Source organism: Heptranchias perlo, unplaced genomic scaffold (assembly GCF_035084215.1).
Source record: "Heptranchias perlo isolate sHepPer1 unplaced genomic scaffold, sHepPer1.hap1 HAP1_SCAFFOLD_127, whole genome shotgun sequence".
NCBI classification, from domain to species: domain Eukaryota; kingdom Metazoa; phylum Chordata; class Chondrichthyes; order Hexanchiformes; family Hexanchidae; genus Heptranchias; species Heptranchias perlo.
In genome coordinates, this window is record NW_027138505.1 from 33636 (window position 1) to 40362 (window position 6727).

Sequence of the window (6727 nt, forward strand, 5' to 3'; positions counted from 1 at the left end):
CTGCAGGACGGGACACATTCAGTAGTAGCCAAGCAGGAACTCTGGATGGTGCCTAAAGCTAAAGCACAAGGTGCATTCATTTGGACAACAGCAACAGTCTGAGGTGCGGGCCAGAACCAAGAGGCAGACAACATAGGGAGGGCGTTTCCCCCCTCTGCCCACCATTTTAAAACCTAACCTTTGCAAGTGACGCACTAAGGACTTGGTCTGTTTGTTTGTAGCTCCCTGATGAGCCGCAAGATGGCGAAACCGGTCGGAGTGTTCCAAGAAGGAACGATGGATGGTACTTAAGGCTGCAGGACGGGACACATTCAGTAGTAGCCAAGCAGGAACTCTGGATGGTGCCTAAAGCTAAAGCACAAGGTGCATTCATTTGGACAACAGCAACAGTCTGAGGTGCGGGCCAGAACCAAGAGGCAGACAACATAGGGAGGGCGTTTCCCCCCTCTGCCCACCATTTTAAAACCTAACCTTTGCAAGTGACGCACTAAGGACTTGGTCTGTTTGTTTGTAGCTCCCTGATGAGCCGCAAGATGGCGAAACCGGTCGGAGTGTTCCAAGAAGGAACGATGGATGGTACTTAAGGCTGCAGGACGGGACACATTCAGTAGTAGCCAAGCAGGAACTCTGGATGGTGCCTAAAGCTAAAGCACAAGGTGCATTCATTTGGACAACAGCAACAGTCTGAGGTGCGGGCCAGAACCAAGAGGCAGACAACATAGGGAGGGCGTTTCCCCCCTCTGCCCACCATTTTAAAACCTAACCTTTGCAAGTGACGCACTAAGGACTTGGTCTGTTTGTTTGTAGCTCCCTGATGAGCCGCAAGATGGCGAAACCGGTCGGAGTGTTCCAAGAAGGAACGATGGATGGTACTTAAGGCTGCAGGACGGGACACATTCAGTAGTAGCCAAGCAGGAACTCTGGATGGTGCCTAAAGCTAAAGCACAAGGTGCATTCATTTGGACAACAGCAACAGTCTGAGGTGCGGGCCAGAACCAAGAGGCAGACAACATAGGGAGGGCGTTTCCCCCCTCTGCCCACCATTTTAAAACCTAACCTTTGCAAGTGACGCACTAAGGACTTGGTCTGTTTGTTTGTAGCTCCCTGATGAGCCGCAAGATGGCGAAACCGGTCGGAGTGTTCCAAGAAGGAACGATGGATGGTACTTAAGGCTGCAGGACGGGACACATTCAGTAGTAGCCAAGCAGGAACTCTGGATGGTGCCTAAAGCTAAAGCACAAGGTGCATTCATTTGGACAACAGCAACAGTCTGAGGTGCGGGCCAGAACCAAGAGGCAGACAACATAGGGAGGGCGTTTCCCCCCTCTGCCCACCATTTTAAAACCTAACCTTTGCAAGTGACGCACTAAGGACTTGGTCTGTTTGTTTGTAGCTCCCTGATGAGCCGCAAGATGGCGAAACCGGTCGGAGTGTTCCAAGAAGGAACGATGGATGGTACTTAAGGCTGCAGGACGGGACACATTCAGTAGTAGCCAAGCAGGAACTCTGGATGGTGCCTAAAGCTAAAGCACAAGGTGCATTCATTTGGACAACAGCAACAGTCTGAGGTGCGGGCCAGAACCAAGAGGCAGACAACATAGGGAGGGCGTTTCCCCCCTCTGCCCACCATTTTAAAACCTAACCTTTGCAAGTGACGCACTAAGGACTTGGTCTGTTTGTTTGTAGCTCCCTGATGAGCCGCAAGATGGCGAAACCGGTCGGAGTGTTCCAAGAAGGAACGATGGATGGTACTTAAGGCTGCAGGACGGGACACATTCAGTAGTAGCCAAGCAGGAACTCTGGATGGTGCCTAAAGCTAAAGCACAAGGTGCATTCATTTGGACAACAGCAACAGTCTGAGGTGCGGGCCAGAACCAAGAGGCAGACAACATAGGGAGGGCGTTTCCCCCCTCTGCCCACCATTTTAAAACCTAACCTTTGCAAGTGACGCACTAAGGACTTGGTCTGTTTGTTTGTAGCTCCCTGATGAGCCGCAAGATGGCGAAACCGGTCGGAGTGTTCCAAGAAGGAACGATGGATGGTACTTAAGGCTGCAGGACGGGACACATTCAGTAGTAGCCAAGCAGGAACTCTGGATGGTGCCTAAAGCTAAAGCACAAGGTGCATTCATTTGGACAACAGCAACAGTCTGAGGTGCGGGCCAGAACCAAGAGGCAGACAACATAGGGAGGGCGTTTCCCCCCTCTGCCCACCATTTTAAAACCTAACCTTTGCAAGTGACGCACTAAGGACTTGGTCTGTTTGTTTGTAGCTCCCTGATGAGCCGCAAGATGGCGAAACCGGTCGGAGTGTTCCAAGAAGGAACGATGGATGGTACTTAAGGCTGCAGGACGGGACACATTCAGTAGTAGCCAAGCAGGAACTCTGGATGGTGCCTAAAGCTAAAGCACAAGGTGCATTCATTTGGACAACAGCAACAGTCTGAGGTGCGGGCCAGAACCAAGAGGCAGACAACATAGGGAGGGCGTTTCCCCCCTCTGCCCACCATTTTAAAACCTAACCTTTGCAAGTGACGCACTAAGGACTTGGTCTGTTTGTTTGTAGCTCCCTGATGAGCCGCAAGATGGCGAAACCGGTCGGAGTGTTCCAAGAAGGAACGATGGATGGTACTTAAGGCTGCAGGACGGGACACATTCAGTAGTAGCCAAGCAGGAACTCTGGATGGTGCCTAAAGCTAAAGCACAAGGTGCATTCATTTGGACAACAGCAACAGTCTGAGGTGCGGGCCAGAACCAAGAGGCAGACAACATAGGGAGGGCGTTTCCCCCCTCTGCCCACCATTTTAAAACCTAACCTTTGCAAGTGACGCACTAAGGACTTGGTCTGTTTGTTTGTAGCTCCCTGATGAGCCGCAAGATGGCGAAACCGGTCGGAGTGTTCCAAGAAGGAACGATGGATGGTACTTAAGGCTGCAGGACGGGACACATTCAGTAGTAGCCAAGCAGGAACTCTGGATGGTGCCTAAAGCTAAAGCACAAGGTGCATTCATTTGGACAACAGCAACAGTCTGAGGTGCGGGCCAGAACCAAGAGGCAGACAACATAGGGAGGGCGTTTCCCCCCTCTGCCCACCATTTTAAAACCTAACCTTTGCAAGTGACGCACTAAGGACTTGGTCTGTTTGTTTGTAGCTCCCTGATGAGCCGCAAGATGGCGAAACCGGTCGGAGTGTTCCAAGAAGGAACGATGGATGGTACTTAAGGCTGCAGGACGGGACACATTCAGTAGTAGCCAAGCAGGAACTCTGGATGGTGCCTAAAGCTAAAGCACAAGGTGCATTCATTTGGACAACAGCAACAGTCTGAGGTGCGGGCCAGAACCAAGAGGCAGACAACATAGGGAGGGCGTTTCCCCCCTCTGCCCACCATTTTAAAACCTAACCTTTGCAAGTGACGCACTAAGGACTTGGTCTGTTTGTTTGTAGCTCCCTGATGAGCCGCAAGATGGCGAAACCGGTCGGAGTGTTCCAAGAAGGAACGATGGATGGTACTTAAGGCTGCAGGACGGGACACATTCAGTAGTAGCCAAGCAGGAACTCTGGATGGTGCCTAAAGCTAAAGCACAAGGTGCATTCATTTGGACAACAGCAACAGTCTGAGGTGCGGGCCAGAACCAAGAGGCAGACAACATAGGGAGGGCGTTTCCCCCCTCTGCCCACCATTTTAAAACCTAACCTTTGCAAGTGACGCACTAAGGACTTGGTCTGTTTGTTTGTAGCTCCCTGATGAGCCGCAAGATGGCGAAACCGGTCGGAGTGTTCCAAGAAGGAACGATGGATGGTACTTAAGGCTGCAGGACGGGACACATTCAGTAGTAGCCAAGCAGGAACTCTGGATGGTGCCTAAAGCTAAAGCACAAGGTGCATTCATTTGGACAACAGCAACAGTCTGAGGTGCGGGCCAGAACCAAGAGGCAGACAACATAGGGAGGGCGTTTCCCCCCTCTGCCCACCATTTTAAAACCTAACCTTTGCAAGTGACGCACTAAGGACTTGGTCTGTTTGTTTGTAGCTCCCTGATGAGCCGCAAGATGGCGAAACCGGTCGGAGTGTTCCAAGAAGGAACGATGGATGGTACTTAAGGCTGCAGGACGGGACACATTCAGTAGTAGCCAAGCAGGAACTCTGGATGGTGCCTAAAGCTAAAGCACAAGGTGCATTCATTTGGACAACAGCAACAGTCTGAGGTGCGGGCCAGAACCAAGAGGCAGACAACATAGGGAGGGCGTTTCCCCCCTCTGCCCACCATTTTAAAACCTAACCTTTGCAAGTGACGCACTAAGGACTTGGTCTGTTTGTTTGTAGCTCCCTGATGAGCCGCAAGATGGCGAAACCGGTCGGAGTGTTCCAAGAAGGAACGATGGATGGTACTTAAGGCTGCAGGACGGGACACATTCAGTAGTAGCCAAGCAGGAACTCTGGATGGTGCCTAAAGCTAAAGCACAAGGTGCATTCATTTGGACAACAGCAACAGTCTGAGGTGCGGGCCAGAACCAAGAGGCAGACAACATAGGGAGGGCGTTTCCCCCCTCTGCCCACCATTTTAAAACCTAACCTTTGCAAGTGACGCACTAAGGACTTGGTCTGTTTGTTTGTAGCTCCCTGATGAGCCGCAAGATGGCGAAACCGGTCGGAGTGTTCCAAGAAGGAACGATGGATGGTACTTAAGGCTGCAGGACGGGACACATTCAGTAGTAGCCAAGCAGGAACTCTGGATGGTGCCTAAAGCTAAAGCACAAGGTGCATTCATTTGGACAACAGCAACAGTCTGAGGTGCGGGCCAGAACCAAGAGGCAGACAACATAGGGAGGGCGTTTCCCCCCTCTGCCCACCATTTTAAAACCTAACCTTTGCAAGTGACGCACTAAGGACTTGGTCTGTTTGTTTGTAGCTCCCTGATGAGCCGCAAGATGGCGAAACCGGTCGGAGTGTTCCAAGAAGGAACGATGGATGGTACTTAAGGCTGCAGGACGGGACACATTCAGTAGTAGCCAAGCAGGAACTCTGGATGGTGCCTAAAGCTAAAGCACAAGGTGCATTCATTTGGACAACAGCAACAGTCTGAGGTGCGGGCCAGAACCAAGAGGCAGACAACATAGGGAGGGCGTTTCCCCCCTCTGCCCACCATTTTAAAACCTAACCTTTGCAAGTGACGCACTAAGGACTTGGTCTGTTTGTTTGTAGCTCCCTGATGAGCCGCAAGATGGCGAAACCGGTCGGAGTGTTCCAAGAAGGAACGATGGATGGTACTTAAGGCTGCAGGACGGGACACATTCAGTAGTAGCCAAGCAGGAACTCTGGATGGTGCCTAAAGCTAAAGCACAAGGTGCATTCATTTGGACAACAGCAACAGTCTGAGGTGCGGGCCAGAACCAAGAGGCAGACAACATAGGGAGGGCGTTTCCCCCCTCTGCCCACCATTTTAAAACCTAACCTTTGCAAGTGACGCACTAAGGACTTGGTCTGTTTGTTTGTAGCTCCCTGATGAGCCGCAAGATGGCGAAACCGGTCGGAGTGTTCCAAGAAGGAACGATGGATGGTACTTAAGGCTGCAGGACGGGACACATTCAGTAGTAGCCAAGCAGGAACTCTGGATGGTGCCTAAAGCTAAAGCACAAGGTGCATTCATTTGGACAACAGCAACAGTCTGAGGTGCGGGCCAGAACCAAGAGGCAGACAACATAGGGAGGGCGTTTCCCCCCTCTGCCCACCATTTTAAAACCTAACCTTTGCAAGTGACGCACTAAGGACTTGGTCTGTTTGTTTGTAGCTCCCTGATGAGCCGCAAGATGGCGAAACCGGTCGGAGTGTTCCAAGAAGGAACGATGGATGGTACTTAAGGCTGCAGGACGGGACACATTCAGTAGTAGCCAAGCAGGAACTCTGGATGGTGCCTAAAGCTAAAGCACAAGGTGCATTCATTTGGACAACAGCAACAGTCTGAGGTGCGGGCCAGAACCAAGAGGCAGACAACATAGGGAGGGCGTTTCCCCCCTCTGCCCACCATTTTAAAACCTAACCTTTGCAAGTGACGCACTAAGGACTTGGTCTGTTTGTTTGTAGCTCCCTGATGAGCCGCAAGATGGCGAAACCGGTCGGAGTGTTCCAAGAAGGAACGATGGATGGTACTTAAGGCTGCAGGACGGGACACATTCAGTAGTAGCCAAGCAGGAACTCTGGATGGTGCCTAAAGCTAAAGCACAAGGTGCATTCATTTGGACAACAGCAACAGTCTGAGGTGCGGGCCAGAACCAAGAGGCAGACAACATAGGGAGGGCGTTTCCCCCCTCTGCCCACCATTTTAAAACCTAACCTTTGCAAGTGACGCACTAAGGACTTGGTCTGTTTGTTTGTAGCTCCCTGATGAGCCGCAAGATGGCGAAACCGGTCGGAGTGTTCCAAGAAGGAACGATGGATGGTACTTAAGGCTGCAGGACGGGACACATTCAGTAGTAGCCAAGCAGGAACTCTGGATGGTGCCTAAAGCTAAAGCACAAGGTGCATTCATTTGGACAACAGCAACAGTCTGAGGTGCGGGCCAGAACCAAGAGGCAGACAACATAGGGAGGGCGTTTCCCCCCTCTGCCCACCATTTTAAAACCTAACCTTTGCAAGTGACGCACTAAGGACTTGGTCTGTTTGTTTGTAGCTCCCTGATGAGCCGCAAGATGGCGAAACCGGTCGGAGTGTTCCAAGAAGGAACGATGGA